Below are 24,765 nucleotides of genomic sequence, written 5' to 3'. Positions count from 1 at the left end.
GAGTCAACTCGACCGCTGAAAAACTCACCCTCTCTACGTGCACGGAAATTCTATCCAAACATCATGTGCGAGCTCTGAAGATTAAAGAGGCAATACCGTTTCGGCATTTCAAAAATTCTTCTCTCATCCCTTTCAAGCTCTAAAACGTGAATGGGTTTACAGACACAAAATCATCGATATTTTAATGGCAATATGCGATTCGGTCGTATTCTCGAATATTATAGGAAAAATGAGAAGAGGACGGACTGGACGGGAGAGGAGAGACGAACGGACGTACGGAGAGACGGACAGACTCGAATATATATGGCGACGGGTACGCACGAGGTAGAGGAGAACTATCCCCGTGTGCCTCGTAGTAGTAGATGACTGGCTGCGATAGGAGTTAGAAGATGAATAATAAAACCTAATATTTGTTGCACTTCGTAATCTGTAGATCTTAATGCGTTACGTAATGCTCACATATACGTTTCAGCGAGCCGGTATTATATTTTCTTCAACACACCAGCAACAGCAGCAGCAACAGCAGCGGCAGCAACGTCTGACCGTCTGTCTGCTGGCTGTTGCGGTAGTCTTCTCATCGCGTATGCTATCCACTTGCACATATTCTACCGTTTCAACGCTGTCTACGGAGTCTCGCGGTGCGATATTATTATACATGTCATGCCGCAGTTGTCCGTTTTTCGTTCTATTCGTTCGCGCGTATTTCATTCGTATCGTAAATATCGCATACGGTGCGCGGCGTTGAATTTGCTGACCGATAGCCGCGCTACGTAAAACCGTCGTGAACCGCTGCTACCGCCGCGCGAACGATGCCGCCCCACTTTATCATGGAAAAATTATTATTACAAAGTCATGTACGGTAATTAACACCCTGCCCCCGTCGAAAATTTACGATTTCGCTTCGCATTCGACTTAATTCAAGGATGTTGCCTACCGGGTATCCGACGCTCCATCGCTTCCGCGGACGTTAATGTAAAACAACGTATCGTGAATATGTGCGGATAAAAATGATGACGATGGATAAAAAATTTTCCAAGGAAACGTCGGAGGTGCCTTCTACCTCCACCGGTATTTGACAGCCCTAAAATTGTACAACTTTACAATGTGAAACGAATGTAGATCGCAGGGGTTCTGTATCCACTCTCGTGACTGTAGGTACAACATCAGCTCCCCTCTCCCCCGATTCCGGATATATTTCGTGTACGTACATTAGTTTTTCACTATACGAGGGTAGGAGCAAATAAACGAAGTGAAAGAGGGGCGGGACGGTGAGGGGGGGGGATATTGTCACCAGTAACGTAAAACGTCGTAAAGGTGGACGCGGCTCCGCAGAGGACGTATTATAACGCAGCGCGGAACGTATGCGCGACGCAAGTCAGGAGAAACATAACGCAGTCCGGGTGTGATAAACATGTCAGTATGACTGGACCCCCTGTAGGGGCCACGCTGGTCAGACCCTGGGAGTTTGATGCCCCCTACCTGAGCCTGCGGGACTCGGTCGCTCACGGTGCCTATCCGCCCGATCCTGCGGGGCTCCGCCGAGCTCTCCAGATTTATAAACTTTGTCACCGTTCGTTTTGGCCCAGCCCTATTGTACGTACGTGTGATACCGACTCCGACTCGACTCGCCTGCCTCGCAACGAAATCCCGCAACGCGTACGTACGGAATACAAGGATCAAAAAGATTAAAAATGACCGAATCTATCGCGATACCGAAAATATCTCATTGCTTCGAATTTCTATTTTCATTTTTTCAAAATCTTGGATTTCACGAGAAGAAAGAAAAATTTTTATTCCTTCGAAGTTTCGCTTGATCAGGATGCGTTTTACCGGGACATGCTGCATCTGCCCGACGCACAATCAGCCTGCGATGTAAAGCAATGTTGAGAGAGACGTCAAGAGATGATTATTACACATTATAAGGAAAGGGGGAGCGCTCCAAAGCAGGTGTCGTACGCTCTTACTTTTATATGGTATACAGGTATAGCGAGAACCGTGAAATTGAGCTCAATTAATTCAGGGCCCAATTTCGCACGCGAAGAAAAGATACGAGGGTGGGTTATGACGGACTATTAGATCGGGGCTATTAATCATCGGGGACTTAATGACTCGGTTTCCGAGGTGGTCAGGTGCACCGCGAGTCACTCGTAATTTGCTTTATAAACACAACGGGGCCCAACGGTATTATATACTCGGTACACCGTGACCTCTGATGGAGTTAATTACGGACAGATTCTCTTTTTTTCATTTTTTTTCGGCCCCTCTACACACACAATTCTAGTTTCCTTAATTCTCTCACCAACTAGACCCTGCCTGATTCGTGTCCAGAGGATTTCAGTACCCTTTTGAAAACTGCCACGAATTGAGAAATAAATTCTATCCGCAATTCCGTCGAAGTAATTTTGCTTCGGATCCGTTCATTTATTTTTCAAACGTTGAGAGGAAGAAAGAAAAAATATCCTTAATTTTCTCGCTCGGATGTCCTTTATTTGGAAATTTCACAAGATCGTCGTCGACGCGGTACTAAAACACGTCGTGCAATATTTTGCGGTCTTTTACCCCGATGAAAGAAAATATAGAAGGAAAGAAGTGAGAGAGAGAAAAAAAATAAAAGTGCGTCGTTGATGAGGGGGGGAAAAAATCAGCGCGTTTAAATTCCGGGACACGTTGAGAATGCAAGCGAAGTAAAAATCCTCGCAGGGCGGTTAGAGCGGAGGACGAAGATCGGAAACTATAACCGCCGCGTGCGACATATTATTGCGGGGACTGTATGGCGCGTACGTATGCGAGGCACACCGATATAATACCAGAAATGCCGGCGTCGTTTCTGCTGCATTGCCGACGACGTTCAACCAGACTAAAGTATTTCATTCTGCATACGGCCTGCAGCCAGAAACGACAGGACAGCTCCTCATATAGAGTATCTACCATATTACATCGCCGCTCCAAATGCAGTCTTCAAACGCTACGTTGGCGAGCCCGAGAATGCGGTCCCAATAGACCAGCGATTCTCATTCTTTTACGCGCTCGATCATTTTTGCCAACGAACGAGATGTTCGGTGGTCAGGTGAGAGCGACGGTGATAACTCACCCATCTATAATTCTCAATATTCTTCTCTATGCTTTCCGAACGTACAGTTTTCTTCTAATATTTTTTCGTATCATTCTCATTTTATTCTTTTTTTTCTAATTAAATCGTCGCCGTGTCTCTGGACACGATCGAGTAGAAGTCAGAATATGAACAATTGTTCGTAGAATTATAGTCCTTACGGATGTTCGGAGGGTTCTTCGCGTACCGTTTTATTGCCGGTGCTGGCGTTGCCGGCGTCGGTGTATCACCGTTGCGTTAATGAATGGCCTTGTCTATACCCGTGTTTTTAATTAAAAAGTAAAATTTGAAAAAGCTCAATTATTCTGGACGGTGTGTACCGCCGTCCGGCAGGGAACGAGGGACATTCGATGTATCGTTGGGTCATGGGGCGTTGAGAGGCCCTGCAGGACTCTCGGGACTACCAACGCCGGATCGTACGTACACTTATATGCATTTACACAGCTCTATACGTGCACGTAGGTATACGTATACCTCGAGTCGAGGCGGTGATCACGTGCTGGTAGCTCAGCATGCAGGGTGCGAGATGCCCACCTCCTTCGGGCTTGTTCGAATCTACCTCTCATTTTTACGTTTCTCATTCCGATTCCGATTCTGATTCCGATTTTTATTCTTGTTCTTTTTCCGATACCGCAGAGTTCTCTTCCTCCTGTGAATATCCCATATCCGCGTATATTATACGAATATATGTTCGCGCCGTGCTGCTGCTGTTACGGAGGTAATACAAACCCGTGACAACACCATCCAACAGAAAACCACTGCCGATAAATAATGCTTAACATATCGCGATGGGGGAACGTTTTCAACAAATCGGTCGACCCGCAATGCCAACGGGAAGTGGTATAATTCAAAAATGAACACTCCGACTTATTCAACGCGGCGCTGACTCCCGAACGACCGAACCGGTTGGTGGGATCCCTCCCCCTTTGACGATTTTTCCTTACAATACAGCGTCACGTATTATCTCGTAATTTCACTCGAACGTGGAATTATTCGCGTGACATTCGGCGGCCCGCTCGGTCGCGCCGCATGAAATCTGAAGTTCGGGAATTTCAGCGTCGCGATTTCGCCGAGCAGATTCGAAAGATTGGTTTCATATGCGGCGGAGATTCCGCCGGCCGACGCGACGGTCTTGTAATCAGGCATCGGGCGCCCCGACGCTTTATACAGATGTTGTGCTTGAGGGCGCGCGTTGACCTGGCGTCGTACGGTGATCCGGAGTTTCAACGTCTCGATTTCCGCCAGTTTCTTTCCCCTCCAGCGATCCCGAGGTTACCGTTCTTCTTTTTTCGTTTTACGCTCTTTAATTAGCGATCTATGTTCGCCTGACTCGGATGTAAGGAGTTCGTATGCATAAATCCAACACCACGGCGCCGCGGACTCGGTAATTTAATCATTGATCACCTGCACATTCGCACGTCTCTCCAAATCGGTACAAATAGACGACGCGTTGATTCCATTGTACATTCGGTGCACCGTTGGTGTAGTAATTTGAAATTAAGTAATGCGCGTATATGCACGTAGTATGAGCGGCAAACGCTTTATCGCTGCTACTGTTACTGCGGTTCATTCATAAAAGCATTCGCAAGTCTGCGTTGAATTATTGCCCGTGATGGAGGTTCGCTTCATTTACTCCTTCAAAGAATTAGAAAATAGTCAAAATTGAATCGCCTGCTTTCGGAAACGTTTAATCAGGAATTTTTCTCTCGTTCATCTGAGCAAATGTTCGAATCAAAATTGAGGATTTTCGCGCAGAGGTCGGGGTGTTGCTCTGATTCTTTTGCGGTATAATATTCTGTAAGGAAACAATGGTGATTAAAATTCACCTCGATTGAAAACCGAGCAACGTTCGTGTAAAAATGCGATGGGCACGAGGCGTAGGAAGACCCGTTTCAATTTTTTGTCCATACCGCCTCGTATTATACAGAATCCGCGGAAATATTTCTGGCCACAAGGAATCCTACCGTTTCTGATTGGTAATTAAACGCATGACAGCTCCAACGCGGCTTTTAAACGCCGGCTAGATCACACGGATGTAAAACGTGCTAATTTTATTACGCGGCATTCCGTTGTGATAATGTTATTCTATTTCGAGGAACCATTTCCCACCTTCGGGAACAAGGGAAACGGAAGTTGAAAACAGGTAAACGCGTTCGAGGCACGCGAGTTCGTCTCACCCTTCGCGACTCGCGGCACACGTACGCTGCACGTGGATACGAAACTGGCGTCGATATGTAAAGGGGGTGAGAAAAATCACTCTTGGAATTTATCGGGAATCTATGGGTACCTTCGTTTTTCAGTAGATGCGAGAAAAAAAAAAAAAAAAGAAAAACATCAGAAACGATCGTAAATTACGTCACCGTAATAAGGGTGTTGGAAAATGCTGCACGCGTTACGGTTGTGTTAATTCCGACTTCGCGATGTGTTTTAGCGTGTACGTATACACATCTGTATTCGTACACGCATTCGTACATCACAACGTATGATACAAACGAAAGCGCACGGATGGAAACTTACACAAGGGAGTGCCATTATCGTATTCATGTAGCATAAGCAATAACAATTACAGCTATCGTTAATTTTATGTACGCGCCATCTCTCATGTCCGCCACCATAAATACGGGAGCAGACTACCCAGTTCCCCGAGGTGTACGGAGAGGAGAGGAGCGAAGAGGGAAGACGGAGTTACCGATCTAGTTGGCGGCTCCCATTAAACGGCAGTGTGAACCGTATCTCTATACGAACGAACCACATCCCCCACCATTTCTTCGACCATATTTCCCTCTTTGTTTTATATATAATTTTATATTCTCTCTCTCCCCCTCCCCCTCTCTCCCCTCTCCCCCCCCTCGCTCTCTCTCTCTCTCTTTCTCTTCTTCAACCGTCGTTGTATTCAGGAGATCGCGGGTTGACTGTGGCGCGGAACGACCATGCCTGCTTCCTTCCACATTAAATCCTTGCTATTTCCAGGGAATTGCCTCCTGGCACGCACATACCGCTAACACCGGACATATATCGCCATCACCTCATGAGAAAGAGAATTTTCCAACGACAGAAACACTCGACCGCAAATACACCCCCCCAACCCCAATCGAAATTCACTTATTAGAAACTTATTCTGAAATTAACAAATTTTTTTCGCAATTTATTCAGCTCATTTTCAGTCAAGTCAGCGAGATGAAAAAATGAAAACTGTTTCGGAGTTTCATGACCCCCCCTGCGTTATCTGCTATCAGTTTTTCATATACATTTTGTTTTGTTTTTTTTTTTGTTGTTGTCGTTGTGCTTTTTCTTTTGTCAGTACGCGTTGCAGATATTTATGTCGGCCGCATGCGAAGGGAGAGAATGAGACGGTAGAAAAAAGGGCAGTGCAGAGACGCACGAGAGAATTGCATGCATGGACTCTCGGAGTCATACTTTATACGAGATTCGTGTCGAGCACATAATCTTACATATTTATTCGAACGGTCTCGTGTAAAACCGTTACGTTATGTTACGTTGTACATATTTTCATATTAATATTCAGAAGACAGCGGACGAACAAATATTCGAACTGCAGTGATTGCGTTCGGCATAAAATTATAGAGTAACAAGACAAAGATGACCGCGTCTTATGCTGTGTTTCAGACCAACGAAATCCAGCAACCCCCCCCCGTGCTGCGAACGATCGCGGTGATCGTGATCGATTCAATCGAATGACAGACACAGCGTGGAAAGTACAAGGGTGTCGGATTTTCCACATGTTTTCAAACGACCGATTTTTTCGTTCTCTCTAAATTGTTTAAAACGCGATTCAAGGTGGTCTGCCAGGGTCAAGCTACTCGGAAACTTTACTCCCGTGCCCCGTCGTTCACCCTAGAGAATCCGATCCACGCGCTTTGATACAGGATATAGTATAGTCCTGGCGAGTAGAATATAACGAAGAAGTAAAAGGAGAAATAGAGGAGAGAAGGAAGAGGTGCGGTTGTTGTTCCTGTACCTGTACCCAGTCGTACGTATACGTGTACCCCGGGTAGCAAATTTTGTGAGAAACATCGCTGACAGCCGGGATTATTCTCTTTCGTGTTTAATTAATCAGATAAAAGTCGACTTTGGTAAAACACGAGTTAGTTTTACATACGTGTACGACGATCATGGCGCTGTATAATTTTCCCGGTTCAAACTCACATATCAGCTCCTCTTTTTCTCTCCACTTCTCCGAGTTCCTTATTCTTCCCTCTTTCGCCCTACACCCATTTTCTGGGCTCTTTTTTTTGTTTTTTTCACGCGGCTATTATTTACTCGGCGAGTAACACCGCCCGGTGCGGAGCGACTTGGCTAGCTGGTGCAGCGCGCTAGACATTTACAGAGGTCACAGCCGTGAGATCTATGCAAGATCTTGAGATATGCCTCGATGTCGTACTTACTGGTGCAGCGGCAGCGGCAGCAGCGGCAGCAGCAGCAACGCAGTTATAGGCTATACTATATCAGAAGAATAGCTGTACCTCTAAACGAAAGAGGCAAAAATGAGAACAGGAAGCGCGAGGACTTCAGCGACCCGCAAACCGCGATTCTTACCCCTTTTTTTGAATCTACTCAATTTCAGATATCGGGAAAAATTCAACAGGACTTGCGTTTCTTTTCCTTTCGCACAAGTCGTGAATCGTGTGAATCGGTAGTTGTTCTTGGGTCGAATGATTTTTTTTCTTCTGTAATTAATTATGGCTGTAAGAAAATAGATAAAACGTGGAGAAGAGGGATACGCGTATACATAGGTGGCATAGGAAGCGGTATTTGAAAATAATTATCTTTATCGCCGTCATCAATGGTAATGAACGATGAGCTCCGTGTGATTTACAAGGCTTGTTTATTCAATTCGTACCTATATTCATCCGTGTGCCTAGATATGTATTATTGAAATAAAAATTAAACTACACGGTTGTCGTTACCGCGATATACATGGGGATACACGGAGGATATCGTCCTACCTCAAACGTACCTATACGCTGCACGTATACCGTATCCTGTTCTTATATTAATCGTACGCAAGATTCTGCATACACTTTTTCTCTACCTCGGCACTTATGCATCAGAAATTTCGCTTACATAAACGAAACTAATAAAGAAAAAGAGAACGAGTCGAATAAAATGTAATCCGTACAAATCCAGCCACGCTCCGTTCCCCGATATATTTTTACAGCGAAGTACTCGTCGTCGTGTAGCGAAATTATTACAACCTAAAAGGAGAAGAGAAAAAGAAAAATTCGATCGTTATTTCAACCGCAGGTGCGGATCGCGACCTCCGTTCAGTTTTCTTGTTTCGTACGTCGCACGGGTTGAAGGAAGAAATTGAAAAATAATATAGAGTAGGTATGATAATAAAGGTATGGAGAAAAAAAGGGCGAAAGAAACAGAAAATTAAATGAAATTAACTCTGATGTATTTTGCGTGTCAGAGTGCAGTTTGTTTTAGCTTCGGTCCATAAAACTTGCTTACTACACAGAGAGAAAGAGAGAGAGAGAGAGAGAGAGAGAGAGAGAGAGAGAGAGAGAGAGATGAGCACTCGCTACCCGTTGTCAAGTGGTGGGTATATAGACTACGTACATTATGCTTATATTCCTCCAATCTTGATCCTCTCTCCTCTTTATTACATTCATTGCACATGAAGGTATCGCGTATTCCCATGGGTATAAATATGTGTCAGGTTTTTACGTGTGTCGGGATGCAATCCGTCAACTAGGTGACGACCTCACGCTGTGGTAGAAAGATTTATTACACAAGTTTAACAGATTCAGGTGTGAAATAAAAAAAAAAAAGGATACTAACAATATTTCCCGCCTCCGAACGAAATGTATATTAGTGCGGTAAATTTGTTCGCGAACGATATCGGTTCGGTGGAGTGAAAATCAGAATACAAAAATGAACACCCCATATCTTACGTTAGACGTATATATATATGTATAGTTATGGACAACATCGGTGCAGCAGCCTTCGTTGAAATTTAATTACGCATTTGATATAGAAGCTCGCGCATCTGCACAGTAAGTAGCGGTTGTATAGGTATAGTTATAATCGACGCCCCGCGATATAATAATCAGCTGGAAGGGGTGTACGTGATACACAACGTACATAATGTGTAATTAAACTTGGATATAGGATGGGGAAATGAATAAATTTAACGGTCGATTTTTTACGGACAGTGTATTTATTAGTGTTGAAAATTAGAAATTAAGTCGGTACGTGCTACGGCGCGTCACAAGTTCACCGTGAAAAGGAGAGAAACGAAAATGAAAATTTGAATAAATGAAAAAAAAATAAAACGAAACGAAACGGGGGAAGAAAAGGTTCCTACACTCATTAGCAGATTAAACAGCCTACCTAGTTATCGTAATCGTATGAATGCTCACTTCCTCGACAAGTGTACCCTACCTTATCTGAGCCATTTACCAAAATAGTACACGTATAGTTCGGACTTTTATAATCTAACATCAGCACACCTATTATGAAGTGCTAGTACAACGAATGGGACGGGCACTTGGCTATGATACCGTCACGCTCTCCGACTTCCATATTTCAGCTACTTTTCTGAAACACCCCCATCTCTCTCTCTCTCTCTTTACTTCATTTTTCATTTTCTTATTTTTTTCTTCAACCTTTATGGACTCCGAATTTACATTCACACGTAACATTTTACGAACAGACGAACATATTCCAACTGTTCTTCCATTCACGGTTTTATATGAAAATTTTACGAGAGGAAACCATCGACCCGAACGACCGCAGGTGATAAAAGCTGATTCATTTCACGCGTGTCTTTTAATACGCACGTTGCAAGTTTTAATTCGAGGTCGATCGAAGACGGGAATTGGTCTACTTACCGGGGATAAGCACATTTTGATATCAAAACGAGATCTATACCGTTAGGTAGTTCATCACGTGACACCTGCCCCACAGGCAATTTGCTCACCCTGTACACCGCGTACACGTAACTACATACATATAAAATGCTGCATCGACGGCGAGGAAAAGAGCGCAAATCATCCCTCGAACGGAGGCGAGTCATCGCCTTGTTATAATTTGTACCCATAAGAATTAATCGGGCGATTAATATTATCATTATCCGGCGAATTGGGTACGTGGCGTACGCATTTTGTTGCAATTAATTTTGTCGGAGATAGGACGTTAGAAATTATAGTGAAAGAACAACCTCGCATTATATACAGCGCGCGTTATTTCCTTGTGGAAAATAATTACGCTATCCGAGGTTGGTGAGATTATAACTGGATCTGATGCAGGTTAGGACAGAAAGTAACAGAACCTTTGAAGATGGGAGGTGGTTTTATACGGTGTGAGAAAGAATGGAAAAGGATCACGACCGCAGGTTTCAGGCGAAAAGAGAAGAGGACGGGAAAAACGGGGAGCACTCTGGGCACGGGTGCGAAGCAGAGTAAAGGAAATTAGCATATTGAACAGGACTTACTTCTTGTAAAATATGAACCATTGTTTCTCACCCGCAAACAACAACAACAACAACAACAACGGCAACGGGAACGGCAACGTTAACCGACCTACCGAACCTCGGGCCGCGCGATGTTCATCGCCAAAGTGTAGAGAGTTTCATTTTTGATTCACCCGTTCCTGCTGCTGTTGCTCCTGATTGTGAGCAGCGTGTAATAGTATCGTGCCCATCGAGCATCCTGGGTAATACCTGAGCGTACGTATTCGTAACTGGATATATTAATAATTCATAGCTATCATGCGAAATAATTAATAACTATGAACACCAGATGAGATAATGAGCTGTACACGAACGATTATTCTAGCACTGGCGCCAGACGTTAAGTCTTTCCGTTCCTTATGCCTCATAGCATTCACCGTACGTACCTGCGTTGTGTATATTTTTTTTAATATCTCTTTTTTTTTTTTTTAAAAAAGAGAGATCTTTTTAGATGGTAGTTGATGGCGCTAGTCCGAGGAAAAATTTACTCCCATACGTACATTTTATGATAGAATAATTACTACGATTTAGCTGAAAATCAGAACTGACCATTCAGTGGGCTATAACGGACTTTGAAACCAACGATAGGTAAATTTGTTCATCTCGAAAAAAATGTGGAATGCCCCATATATATAATTGTTCGGGAATATTGTTTTTCGTAACACGTAAAAAACACGAGAATGTTAACGGAGTTGGATGTTTCTCTCTAGATTCTTATTTTAATATGAATTCATTAAGTGCGATTTATAGGCGGAACAAGGATTTGAAAAAAATTGAGAAGAAGAACATTCGGATCGTAATCTCAACCATCGTAACTAAAATCGTCCAGCTGTCAAATAAAAAATAAGACGAAGAGGAGAAAACTTTGAATTTTGAAAAATGGTAACGTTTTTTGGATCATATATCGTGTACGGTATCGCCGCCACGACGATGACGAACGAATCGCTTGGGGATATTCGGAAAGTTGTATTTGCCGCTCGGTATAAATACGCGACGAGGTGGTTTTCGATATAATACCGGTAATTATCAGTAATATCTGGAACATTTGCCGCGTGCAACGTAAAGTGTATTACGGGCGTGAGCCGAGACGGGTATTATAGTTCGGTGATGCGCGGCTCGTCCATTTTCTTTGTGTTGCACCGGTCAACTTTGCGATATTAACTTCTCGATAGGAATTACGAATATAAACTCTGCCGCGGAACGGTGAAATGTGGCGCACATCGCGCGGCTGCCACCTGCCAAAACTGATACGCAATTAATGCTAAATGTTCGCGAAACACGCAATCTTTAAAAGTGCGTAAGAGTATGTTACGAGTACGCACGACGAATAACGTGAATCGCATTTTTCCGAAACGCGTACAGGAGCAGGCTGCATAATATCGTGTACAGAAGAAGTGAAGAGAAAAAAAGAAAAAGAAAAAAAAATGCGCGTAAACGCACGGAGCGAAAAAGACTAGCTGTTGGTAGGCGAGGAAGCTAGTAGTTCTTTACCTCGGGATTCAAAGGTTAAGCATATATAAGCTTTCGGAACGTTATACGTTCGTCTTAAGATGGATATATATACGTACAAACTATCTACTAATATAATACCCAGGAACGTATGTAGGCATACGTCTTGTATACACCGTCACTTCACTTCCGCTCTGAATTATTCATTTCTCCCAACGAGAAAACCTGCAACGTTATACACATTATATTTCATAACGTTTTGATTCCTCTATTCACCCGCTAGAATTACCCGCTTGAGTCTTTTATCCACTTGCTCATGTACATTCATATGTGTATATATTTATGCCAGTATCATAAACCGCATTTTATACTCTTATATGCTACCATATAGATATACGTGTGCCTTAATTTTACACGCAACGTGTTCACCTTTATACCGTCCCGTGAATATCCCACATACGTGTTTTATATTACAGCTATAAAATTCATTTTTAGGGGGAGGGCGTCGAGTATCTCGAACGAAAAACCCATCTTCCGCGTCGCACGTCAAGTTTTCCTTAATTTCATCGAAACTCATCGTGATTCGATACTTTGGAAACGCGAAACTATCTTGTCACTCGGGAATGGAATATGCGAAGAGCGGGAAAAGCACACGTGCCACGGTGAGAATGAAAATGGAATTGTCCTGTGGATACCGTGGATACGTTGGACTGTATGATGATATCTATGTATCTCGGGTGCGAATCAATGGGCATAAAATACAAGCCATTATTTTTTATGACTTCATCCACGCGTGAATTACGACTAGAAGGTGAGTCGGTTTGATGCTCACATCCTTCTTATTCACGCTGCACGCTATGTAGTTTTTGATCCAGGCGTACCGCTCCTATACGGTCGCGTATGAACCTCATCCAGGAATCGCGGAAGAACTCGCTGATCATTTTCGTCGAATAATTATTTTATTAAAATTGAGATAAGATGCACGCGATATTATAGGCGCATGGTATTACGACTTGTAAAATCATAACCAGCCGCCACGAGGTCCGCCAGTCACTGATCATCATCATCATCATCATCATCCTTATCCTTGCAAAAAAAATGAATGAATATTCATTGTGATATTCGTTCGTGAAATCGCACGACTCGAAGGTATAATTGGGCTTACGCATCGATTCGCGATATTGAATCGAATATTAGACTTCTACGATTTTTATTGGTTTCTTGATTTTTTCTATGCACAAAAAAAAATTCATCGACATTCTCTACTGAAACGGAATCCTATTATTTTTTTTTCCATGTGTAACTGATGACGTTTGCGCGAATTTACAGTATCGTGGGTATAACCAGATTGCAGACGGAATTGATTGTGGAAAGATATAGATAATATTGGTGTGTGAAAAACTGATTCATAGCAATCATAACAGTATACATACATGTGTGTACGTATCGGTATTAATTGCTTTTTGTTAATTAGTGCAGTGCATCAGTGAGCGTTATTTTGCGATTTTTTGTAGGTGCTAATTGACAACTAGCTACAAGGGTAATTACAAAGCTGTAAAAGCAATATACACGAGCGTAACTAGATTAACAAATTAATTACAATTACTAATTCGAATGAAATGTTTTATAATTCGCTCCTCGTGTGTTGGAAACGTCAAAATATGATATAAACCGCCACGCCTGTCATCCCAAGTAGGAAACGTAATAAAACATTGAAAAAAAATTGAGAAATACGAATGAAAAAATGTTTCAATATTTTTTCTCTCTCAACCTACACCGTGGTCGGAACGTAGAAGAAATTCGGTTCCGCTTCTTTGCGCGTAGCGATTCGGTATTTCGCTAACACCTGGCAAAAGTGTCGAAGCTAATCTCCTGATTCAACCTACTTTGGCCTCTTTTAGCCCTTTCGATATTATAAGCACCTATTTGTAACCTCTACAAACGTTTTGGAAAGGCTTCGAAATAGGCAACGCGTGTTTCCCATTTTGAGGGTGAGAATAGCGAGATTATCCGTTATTGGCAAAAGGATATTCGTATATAGTATGTAAGTGCGACAAAAGTCTATTAGAAGCGCGAGTTTCCTTTACTCCTTGTGGTAAAAGGGTCTCTACAGATTCCGTACCTACTTCTCATTGAAATTGACAAACAGAAACTACCCATACAAGTCTGTTAATAACATTTAAGTCCGACAAATTTGCTACCACTGTATTATAAACCACACCAGAAAGCAAAATTTGTCAGATTATATAAAGCGCGAGAATAATGAATACTCGAAAACCTATACTTCACGAGATGTTACACGTACATCCCCGCGATAAATCTTCAAAGCAGCCGCCCGACTACGAATTCGCGTCGGAATCACCATGGCCTCCGAAATACCCCGTAAGAACTTCCTTCGGTCCGTACGTATAAATGAATTTCAAAGTAGTGTAACCAAAGAATTTACAATTCATGCGGGTTATAGTTCTATATAATAACGAGAGACGGTGCACGGAGCTATATACGGTTTTTCTGTTAACATCACGTGTTCTTTATCCGTTCAATGAAAGATCATCGCGATGGCGATCCCATGGCGGTGGACGCTCGACGATCACGTGCCGAATATAAGTGGTGATTACGGCGGAGGTTCGACTACCCCGTCGTCTATCTTTATACGGGGTCGGAGGAGCTGGTTTTCACGGTCGGAAACACCTTTCCATTTACGCTACGTATTAGAATACCCCGAATATCTGAGGATCCCCGTCCGTCCACGCTTCAGAACTATTCCAGGCTTATTGGCAGCGACGGTTCATCAGATAGTATTTATCCTTTTAATCCTCAGGGGCGTTTATACCGAACGCCACGCGACCGCAACGTTCTCAAGTCCTCGGAATACCAACCCTGCTCCGCACTCTACGCGGCGAGCCACTGACGCAGATGTCCGCAAGATAAAATGACAAAGTGAATTATATTCATAGGCTTTTTTAACCGGCTATGCAGGTCAACCATTACGAGGTGCCGAACATGAATCGCACGTATATAATGGTTAATAGTTTTATTGCGATATCGAGACAATTTTTTTCGTCCGAAAAACGTCGTGAGAAAAACTTCCACCCTTTCATTCGTCGTTTTATCGTCCTCCTATTAGAACTCATCGAGTATTTTATATTCATTCACGTACACTAGAAGGTGCGAAGAGTTTGGAGGGAGAGAGAAAACGAAAACCTGCACGGGAAGATCGAGCTATCGAATGACAATTTTGGGAACGCCGGCGTCGCTACGACCCGAGGGCGTTGACGACGTCCGAGATGTCGGAGATATTAGGCTAACATCATCCTTTCCATCTAGATTATAAATTTTTATTTATTTCATTTATTCTCTCTCCTCTGCGAACTTGTCGCTAGTTTCATTTGGGGGTCTACCGGTCAGCTGAAAGTGACACTTGCCGTCTGACACGCTTACCTACCTTCCGCAAAACTATATAGATATAGACGTGCGTACATTCTTTGACTCCGGAGTAAGACGTTGTTCCCTCTTTCCACTCCGCAGGCTACAGGTAAAAAAGAAATGAGAAAAACATTCTTTCTTCCTAGGGAAAGAAAAATGTACAGCCATATTTTCGAATATTTTTTCTTCCGTTTCTTTTTTTTTGTTTTTTTTGTCAGTCTTTTTCAAGGCAATAAAGATCCTGGCACTTCGGACCTGCGGTGGCGTCGCCTCGCTGCCGGTGTATGCGGAGGAGACATCTCAGCGGGGATCGCACCAACGGATAGTCACGGAGGCGCCTGGACTCGCGCGTCCACGCTCGTCGCGACGCCAAATCACTGATCTTCCAACCGATCCTCCGTTTTCGATGCCACTGATAAAAGGTGAAATTTTCCACCGATTCATTGACGAACATCGCACGACGCTCACGCGGTCATTTCCGAAGCCAATTTATAATTGAATATGTTCGTTCACGATGATCATGTTCGTTGTGGTCCAGCTTCATTCGTCGGAGTGACGTAATCGAGTGATTGTTCCTCCGATTTTTTATTTTCTGAGGTAGTACGCATCGAATGATATCCCCAATGGATCTATCTCGTTTTTTTTCAGTCTGTTCATTTCGTTGCGATCGATTGTCAATGATGAAAAAATCGTTTCTCCGCGTTGCGACGCGCTGCGCAAAGATCCGTTGCTACGATTGATCGAAATCGCGATATTATCGCAAATTTTCCCACGAGTCCTTTACCGCGTAAAATTGTATACCTGGTGCCAATCCAATAGGAATATCCTTGACTAAATGAGGTCTGACAATGAGTGCGTAGATTCTTGTTTTTCATTTATATTTCGCCCATGACTGTTCTCTTCGCCGCTGTGTGTACGTCCCTATAATACTCCCATATAATTTAGTTGTTTTTTCAATCCTTTGACGGTGACGTTCTCACCCCCTTCAATTTCAATGAGACCCAATCAAATCGATAGCTTCTATAGCACCGCGGGGTGCGACGAGCGGGGACGTTCCGAGATCGGTCGATACGGCACACCGCGGATCAGCCGAATGGGGTGATCGCGACGATAAGAACGGATTGATTTTTATCAATTTTTGCGTAATTACGCGTGTTGGCATACAGGGATAACAACCATCGCACCATAGAAGTGGACCGTTTCGAGAGGATTCGGATCTCATCGTATACTAATTCGATTAATTACCAACAAATTTTTCAACATCGATACGTGTGCCACTAAAGCGATCCACATCTACCGATTTCTCTTCGAGTCTATCGCATCCCTTTTCTCATTTATCATTTTTCATTTCTCTTATTTTTTTTTTTTTTTTATCAAAATTGACGAGATTTCACGAAGACTGGAACTCGAAATCGCTGACGTTGTTCGTATAGCCGTGGGATCGAGGTGAAAAAAGGGCCGAGCTCTCGTGGCGGCTCCTACGAGGATCAGCAAGTTGTAGACACTTCATGTGCACCGCTGGTGTATACCCTATTGTGAATATTGAAGAGCCCTCGTGATGCCACACCGAGGAGCGATTCGACTCTGTATACACGCGTCTACGTGTATTGCGGCGAACTAGCCTGATCTAATCTGGAGGGTTTCGCAAGGGTTTTATCCAGCGGGTACCGGGGTACGTAGGTACCAACCAATCGAAGGGTCGACCGCGCGACGGCGATTCACCGGAGTCTGAAAGGAGCAGCGGAGCTCTTCGGTAGGCGAGGTGATTTTTAGTATTTTTTATTTTTCATTTCTCCGCGTGGCATCCCCTCCCATTGTATTTCATACGTACACTCTTTACGCCCTTATACCCGTACACTTGTACAAGATTTTTGCCAAAGAGTCAAGATTTATATTCACAAAAGTGAAAAAGAACTTTATTGCTGCGCGCAGGTTGTTAAGAGCTAATTGTATAAGTTGGAAATGAGTTAAGGGACATAAATTATATTATAGTTCCAAAGAATGCGAAGCAAACGGCTCTTCACCTAGGTGACTAGGTATCCGACCAAACCCAACCTCGCCTCGTCTCGGTGCTTGTGCTATACGAATCGCGCGCGGTGTACCGCGTTATGTGGGGGAAACACGAAAACAGGGTGCGAAAGTAGTAAAATAATAAAGGAATAAAATTCAACGGCTCGTGTTTCTTTGTTAGTCCAAATCGTTTCGGCTTGCCGCCCTTTGTGTTACTTATATTTCGGTATCGTGTTCGATGTTATTGTAGCCTACGAAGTTCACCTGGTTACAAAGACCGGCCTCCTTTACGTACCGCGCGAACGATCCTCTCCGCCGTCCGTACGTACGAAGAGAAAAAGAGAAAAAAATCCCTACGAAAAACAATACCCAGCTTTATGAGCGCGGGAACCCGAGATTTTTACTCGCAGCATCGCCCTCGATTCATCCCCCGTATAATTACCAAAAAAAAAAAAAGATCAGATTTTCAGACAAGTTTCCCAGAAGTTCAGATCGAACAAGCCAGTGAGTGAAATCTGGAAACTGATTTATTTCATCTTTATCTCCGTCGAATTTTCAGCAGGGTTATCGGAATGCATGCGCTGTACGGTCAACGAAAAATTATGGCACATACACGCGAGGAGAAGAATCGAAAAAAATAAAACAAAAAGAGAGAGAACGACGTGGAAGAGCTAACAAACACTTTAGATACCCCCATGAGCGCGCGCAGAGCTGTAAGGGTCTCCTTTCGGTTCCCCCTTTTCAAAAGCCCGTCCAAGGGGTTGGGTACGGTGGTGCGCGTACAGCATATTGTTGTTTATTCGGTAGGGGGGAAGTGCCCCATCGACGCATTCTTGGTGGAGATCAAGGCAGCGAGCCATCAAATTGGCTTATACGTATGGCTGGTATACCGAGAACAGATCGAACCGCAAACATTTGTATAACTCTGCTAGCTAAGTAATGACAATGAATGAATTTTGTTACGGGGGCCGCACGTATCCACTGTTGAATTTAACCCAACGTGTATCGTATCGTAACGTAAGAAGGGGCCGTGAACCCGCCAACCCCCCCCGTCCACCGGCCCGTAATGAGGGGGAGCTACGCGAGCGCGGCAACAAAATCATGTTTGGTTTTAGGACTACAAAGTTAAAACGCAACGGGGCCAAACAACTCGTATAAATAATTCGGGGGCCCCCGAATTTCTACGAGGGGCGGGAGGGCGCGCACCGAAGGCGGCAAACGGAGCGGCTTAAATTAAATACACAGCGCGTGGATATTTTCGAAGATAAAATATGTCGGCACCACCCTTTATTTGCATCTATAAGGATTTCGGATCGAGCTCGCGAAAAATTCCAGATTTTTTCTCCCCCCCTTTCCAGAAGCACGTCCAGAGGGTATAGGGTCTAGTTTGGATCTCGATAGGACGAAGGTGGGGCCGCGTTATCCGTTCGTTTGTTTTTAGTGACCGTAACTTTTGACAAATTGGTTGAATTGCGGTACGAACGCGAGAGAAACGTATAACACCGAAAGACTTTGGACGAGCCATAGAGGCTTAATAAGTAGCTAGGAGAAGTGCACGAGCCGGACGTGGCTGTGACAAACGGAGGTACGGATCCCCTCGTCGTGGGTCGTAGGAACGTATAGCCGGCAATTTCACGGAAGATAAACTTGGTAATGCGACATTCACACCGCAAGAGCGAGTTGCCGGAATGAATTCGAGCTTATAGTCTCTGCGCGCGTTTCGCGTTCGGAGCTTCTTCTTCTTCTTTTTCTTCTTCTTCTTCTTCGCTCGTTTCTTTTAGTCGGTGTCATTTTATTTTAGTCTTTTATTTTCTCTTTAATTTTCAACGCACGCTGCTCGAACGGAAAGCGGCAGCAGGTGGAAGCGTCTCTTTTAATTCGGATTAATTGTATGGACTTTGTTCTTTGAAACTCGTGTATACTTATCTCATACTAATAGCTTCGTTATTTGGAACCGTGAATTACGCTTTCCTATGGCTATACCTTGTTTTTTTTCTTTCTTTTTTTTCATTATTTTCAACCCATTTCCTGCCGCGATAACGCAGATCAGAGACACACATTTACGTAGGAATGCAGATTAGGTGGAAACGAAATTGGTCCAAGTTTACCCACATCCTGACATCGAAATAGAAATACGTCGTAATTATCTCCATTCCGTAAACGCGTCGATTTGTGAAATCAACGATAGAGGAGGGAAAATAACATTCGTTGATGATTTCTGATTTCAATACCGGTCGGACTATTCTTCTGTCGTGAATAGATTCCAGAATAAAATGTGGATCGTTATCGAAAATCGTGAGTGTTTTATCAAAGAAAGAAAGAAAGCAGAATCCAAGATCGTTCGTTAATGATCTTTAGAAAGCTCCCCGCAATATCAAGACACGCACGCAGCTGCGACCTTTGCTGAATCTTTGCTCGTCCACCTTCGACATCCGGTCTGTGCCACTCTACGCCGCGGTATAATATTATATAGTTGGACGTATTGCGACGTGTGTTACAAGCAGCAAAAGCTCGAGTCTGTAATCAGAAGGCAATCAGTCTTCACGTAAGTGTGACAAATTAATGAGAATTTGTTCGGGGGAGTTCCGACTCACGGTTGGTAGGAATGAAAGAAAAATAAAAACAACAACGGCAACGACAATACTAATAACGACAATGACGCTAATAAGAATGAGAGGAAGAACGGTGTTTTATTGTAACTCGAGGCTCGCCGTACAGGTACGAACATCCACACTTCGCAAAAGCGTAAGATTAAAAAGGAATTATCGTCAAGAGGCACGGACGTGCAATTTTCGAAATTTCGCGATGAATCAGGTGCAGGTGAGCGATCCGTCGTCGAGTCCGTTACTTCGACGTTACGCAGCACACGTTGGCGGTTCCGTCGCGTCTCCTCTCGCAACCTTCAGATATCCGTGTAATGTTTACGTGCCGCGGTAGCGTTGCGCAATTAGTGGCTCTTTGGGCTGACCCCATCCTCCTCCAGACCCTGTCCAATTATGACCTAGAGAGAAGGAGGAGCGTTTTAGCTAATAACGTGAGAGATGAGAACGTCGAAATACCGGTGGGTGTGTCTTTTTTTCTCGCTGTACGCGTGTGAGCGAGCGGACGGAAAGAAGGCTTCCCTCTACGGAACGCGAGCGTTCGCGATGCGCGGTGCGTACACGAGGGACGTGTATAAGTGCGATGTGCATGTAGCCGCTGTAACACCGGCAAGGCTTGAAATATGCGGTTGACGCGTCGTTGTGTCAACGCTCCTGTCCGCCCAGCGGGAATCCATCTTCGTATTTCGACGCTGGCTGATCACCCGACGACAGAGCCCTACCGCGTCGCTCATCCGGCAAAGCTCCTTCTTCAATCTCGTCGCGTCTCTCGTCTCCACCTAAAATGAATTAGACGTACATCCCCCGTACACATGTACGGGGCGTCGAAAAAAAAATAAAAATAAAAAATGAAATAAAAACGAGAACGGTCAATCTTCGGACGGCCAACTGGTCGTCGTTCGCTCCTCGAAGCGAGCTTTTTTCAAATGCAATTTTCGTTCGTTGTGCTTGCGATTATTATTTATTTTTTTTTTTTGAAAACCGCGATTTCCACACGTACGATATGTACACGAGGTCATCGATGTATATGAATTTGCATAATTTGCACTTTTACACACAGCACTTCGCCATCGGTCTATAGAAAATTATCGTTTCGCGAGCTATAGCGGGTATATAGGATATGCAATTAAACGCCGCGCTCGTGGTTATCCCATGCAGTAGTCTATGGGTTACAGTTGGAAGCCCAGAATTAATTAGATATGCAGATTTGCGTGGGTCGCAAATCGGACCCCTATTCTACTAGCCTGTTACTGCATCACTGACTATATGCAAACCTGCCCATATCTGCTGCAGCCGTATAATTTCAACTCCACATCGCGTACACGCTTCGGAAGACCGTCATCCATTCTTTTTTTTTCCGTAATTCTCATCGGTTCAGATCGAACGGCATTTTCCTTTTTCTTTTCTTTCTTCATTACAGAATTCACGCGACACACGCGCGCGCGCGTCGCGAATAAAATTGTTGAGTAATGAGTTGCGATAATTGTGAAACAAAAAGAAACATCTCGAGAACAAAATAAAAAAAAACATAATAAATAATCAAATGTGAAAGAAACAGAGAAGAAAATCGAAAAATGCAAATGTCGAGTATGAAGAAAAATGAATCGTGCAGCAGGTACGTACAACCGACGTTGCAAATACATATATAACACGCGGGGCGTGCAACTGTACGCTTATAATGTTCGCTCATGCATCTGTATAGCTTCTGCTTTTGCTTCTGCTTCTGCTCCTGCTGCTGCTGCTGCTGCTGCTGCACCAGGTTTGAGGTGCTCGGTACCGCAACAGCGGTGATTAAAAGCACGGTTTGTACCAAGGCGTGAACGTGAAGGTTGCGTGTACGTGAAACGCTGGTACAGATGCAGACGCGCGTTTTACTTGCATGCAGAAAACACGTGTGCGCGGTGTACAGATATGGATGGCGTACGAGCAAACGTGTTCGTGTGGCGCAAAAACTCGGTGCAGCATCGCATGCGGTGCGAATTTCAGTATTAGTTGTACACATGCATACGTCAGGTACACGCTGAATGTAAATTGCCGAGCTGTACCTGTAGCCCCATTCGTTTGGATTCTCGAGGAAGTTCAACTGTGACGTTGATATTCTCGGTGGCGGTGGAAAATTGTATCTTATTCCCGTATACGATTTTTCTTTTGACCTTTCATTCCGGTAAAAACGGAAGGGAAAACGATCAGTTGATCTACTCGACTCGTATTTCGAGGTACGAATGATACGCGAATAATAAATTTTTCGATAAGGAATAAAGAGGGGTGTGGGTGGATTCGAAGGAGAACACCAGGCGTCACGAGTCGAATGTACGTGCGGAGGGGGCGTCGCGACGCCTTCGATTTTGCGACCGCGTAGGTTTGCAGACGCAAGAGGATAAACACGTACACGTACGCGATTCAGAAATATACATCTTTAGAATATATACATAGGAACGTTTGGTATCTTCCGCCAAAGCGTCGCGTCGCGTCGCGTCGCGCGCGCGTGCCACGTGTGGGCGTCCATTTCCCATAAGTGTTAACCCCCCGTGCATACATTCGAATAACGTCGTATACGAAGAGAGCGAGTGGGTCGCGCCTAGTTGTTCATCACGCTCGGATTATACGCGCTTACGACTTTAACGCGCGTAAAGTTCTTTCGATTTATGAAGCAGAGCCTTCCTTCAGTCGCTACGCCGCACGTACGGCTGCGAATCGTCGCAGATTTTTTTTTCATCTTTCATTCTTTTTACTCTTCATTGGTTTCATTTTTCTTTTTTGCTTTCGGGGTTTTTTTTTTTTTGTTTCACTCACGACGAATCACTAAAAACTATGGGTACGCGTCTCGATAATTATTTGATAAAATATATATGGTGTATAAACCGTAAAAACGTTTCTACCCATCAGAGATGAAAAAAAAAAAAAAAAAAAATCAAAGAATAAAACAGAATGGGTGAGCTGAGGAAAGAAAGTGCGTGCCAAAGAGCCGGCGTAGCTGTTGGGCACTGTGTAAGTTTCTTTTATTTCATTAATGAGAAACTGTCTGACAGGTGAACATACGCACCTACATGGTATGCGTAATATAACTGTCAATGAATAAAATGAATAGAATGAACATCAAAAATGTACCGCTGCTGCCCGCGTAACGTATATCATACTTATGTACACGTATACGCGTGATACGTATAGTCAGTCAGGCCTGATGGGCTACCAAAAAAAAAAAAAAAGACACTTTCGGTAGATAAAAGCAAAGTTGAGCCAGCAGCAGATACAGTTACGATGGACATACGTGATCAACTCCCTCATCCCTCGCCCAATTTATACGCTCAACGTATTCGTGAATAATTTCTCGACAAATAAAACTGTTGGATATAATTAACCCGGAACACCTAAAGCCGAACTCCCATAAAACTTCATGGCCTCTGAAAGTGGTGGTTTACTCAGGAGATCAGAATAGGTTGAATGGAATGCCTGTGTTCGAATTATTATCGGAGACTTCACTCGGGATCATTCACGTATGGACAACTTTATTGTAGAATTTTCAAAAATAGGGTGTTCCGAAATTTCTTATACCAAATCTAAGGTGATCGTTTATCTTACTTCATTCCTTACCTATGTGGTCACCCACAGGTATATCGTGTACGTTTGTCACACGAGTATAATGGAGGGGCGATGATCGCCAAATTGTCGATTTAGGCCGGACGAGTACGAAGGAATTCAGTCTAATTTAGGAAGCGGATCGTCCGCTCGCTCTCTCCTGCCTGGGTCGTCGTGTCGATCGTACGTCGTAAGAGTGAGTCGTAATTAATTATATATTTTGCATATCCCCCCTCGATATTATGTGTATCACCCCCTGAGAGAGTGAGCTCTCTTATCCAATTTTATCGATTTTACATTCTCTGTGTTCTCTGGTTTTTTATGTACCATCTGTTTTTCATGTATCCGTTGAATTTTAACATTAAAATATTCGACCCGTTCTCGTCGCTCGTCGTCCAAGTCGCCATTGATATACCGTTAACGTGACGGAGTTTATCTATTTGGGAATAAAATCGCTACGTCTATGAGATTCAAAAGAAGAAGGGTGCGCTTTTCGACTTCTGGATAGTTTATTTAGTCGCAGTGTAGATTCTGTCGCAGTTGCACGGGTATATAAAAAGGGGGGGAAGCCCTAATTCGTCGTCGAGAGTCGTCCTTCGGGAATGGGATTCGTGCCGGTTGACAGTGTTTATAAATACGGTAAGCCGAGAGATTTGTCGTTGGAGCGGTCGCGTGGCAATTTACCGAAACCTAGTGACGCGCTGCAGCCACACCACGTGTGTTCGTCGTTCGCTCTGCGGTGTTATATGGTTAAAAACCCTACGAGAGTGAAAAACTACCACGTATACCGGTGCGCACAAAGCCAACGTAAGTTCAACAGCGTGGGCGAGAATATTAAAAGAACAAAAAGATCCTCATCTCCGTTTATATATATTTGCAACGCGGCTAATGACGCTCAACAGGCTATACGTATATTAGGGTTGGACACGCAATGGTTCCGAAAAATCAACTTTCTTCTTATTTCCTGCGATTTTTTTTCTCTTTACCTTTTGTGCCGCTTATGTCTACAGATACTGTAGACTTCGTGGCCGGCTATTCAGTTTAATTTCATATTTTTCCCATGTAATACAAGGGTTTTTATCGCACAAGATATACAATAGTTAATTGGTTCATTATGG

General features: G+C 43.8%; 1 protein-coding gene across 14 annotated transcripts in view; it reads left to right on the top strand.

The window, feature by feature from the left end:
• The window catches only part of LOC105693592, a 100,129-nt gene that overhangs the window by 1,441 nt on the left and 73,923 nt on the right, over nucleotides 1-24,765 (top strand). For 10 of the 14 annotated variants that reach the window (XR_007278157.1, XM_048654464.1, XM_048654459.1 and 7 more), the window contains exons 1-2: nucleotides 22,617-23,059; nucleotides 23,681-23,843. The exons of 1 other annotated variant lie outside the window; for it this stretch is intronic. The gene's annotated coding sequence lies outside the window, so the exon portion shown is untranslated. Of the gene's footprint in view, nucleotides 1-22,616; nucleotides 23,060-23,680; nucleotides 23,844-24,330; nucleotides 24,455-24,765 lie in introns of those variants that run through there. 3 more of the 14 variants (XM_048654461.1, XM_048654460.1, XM_048654463.1) reach the window with 3 other exon arrangements.

Source organism: Athalia rosae, chromosome 4 (genome assembly GCF_917208135.1).
Source record: "Athalia rosae chromosome 4, iyAthRosa1.1, whole genome shotgun sequence".
NCBI lineage: Eukaryota > Metazoa > Arthropoda > Insecta > Hymenoptera > Athaliidae > Athalia > Athalia rosae.
The sequence above is the reverse complement of the archived record's forward strand: the minus strand, read 5'-3'. Positions and strand labels throughout refer to the sequence as shown.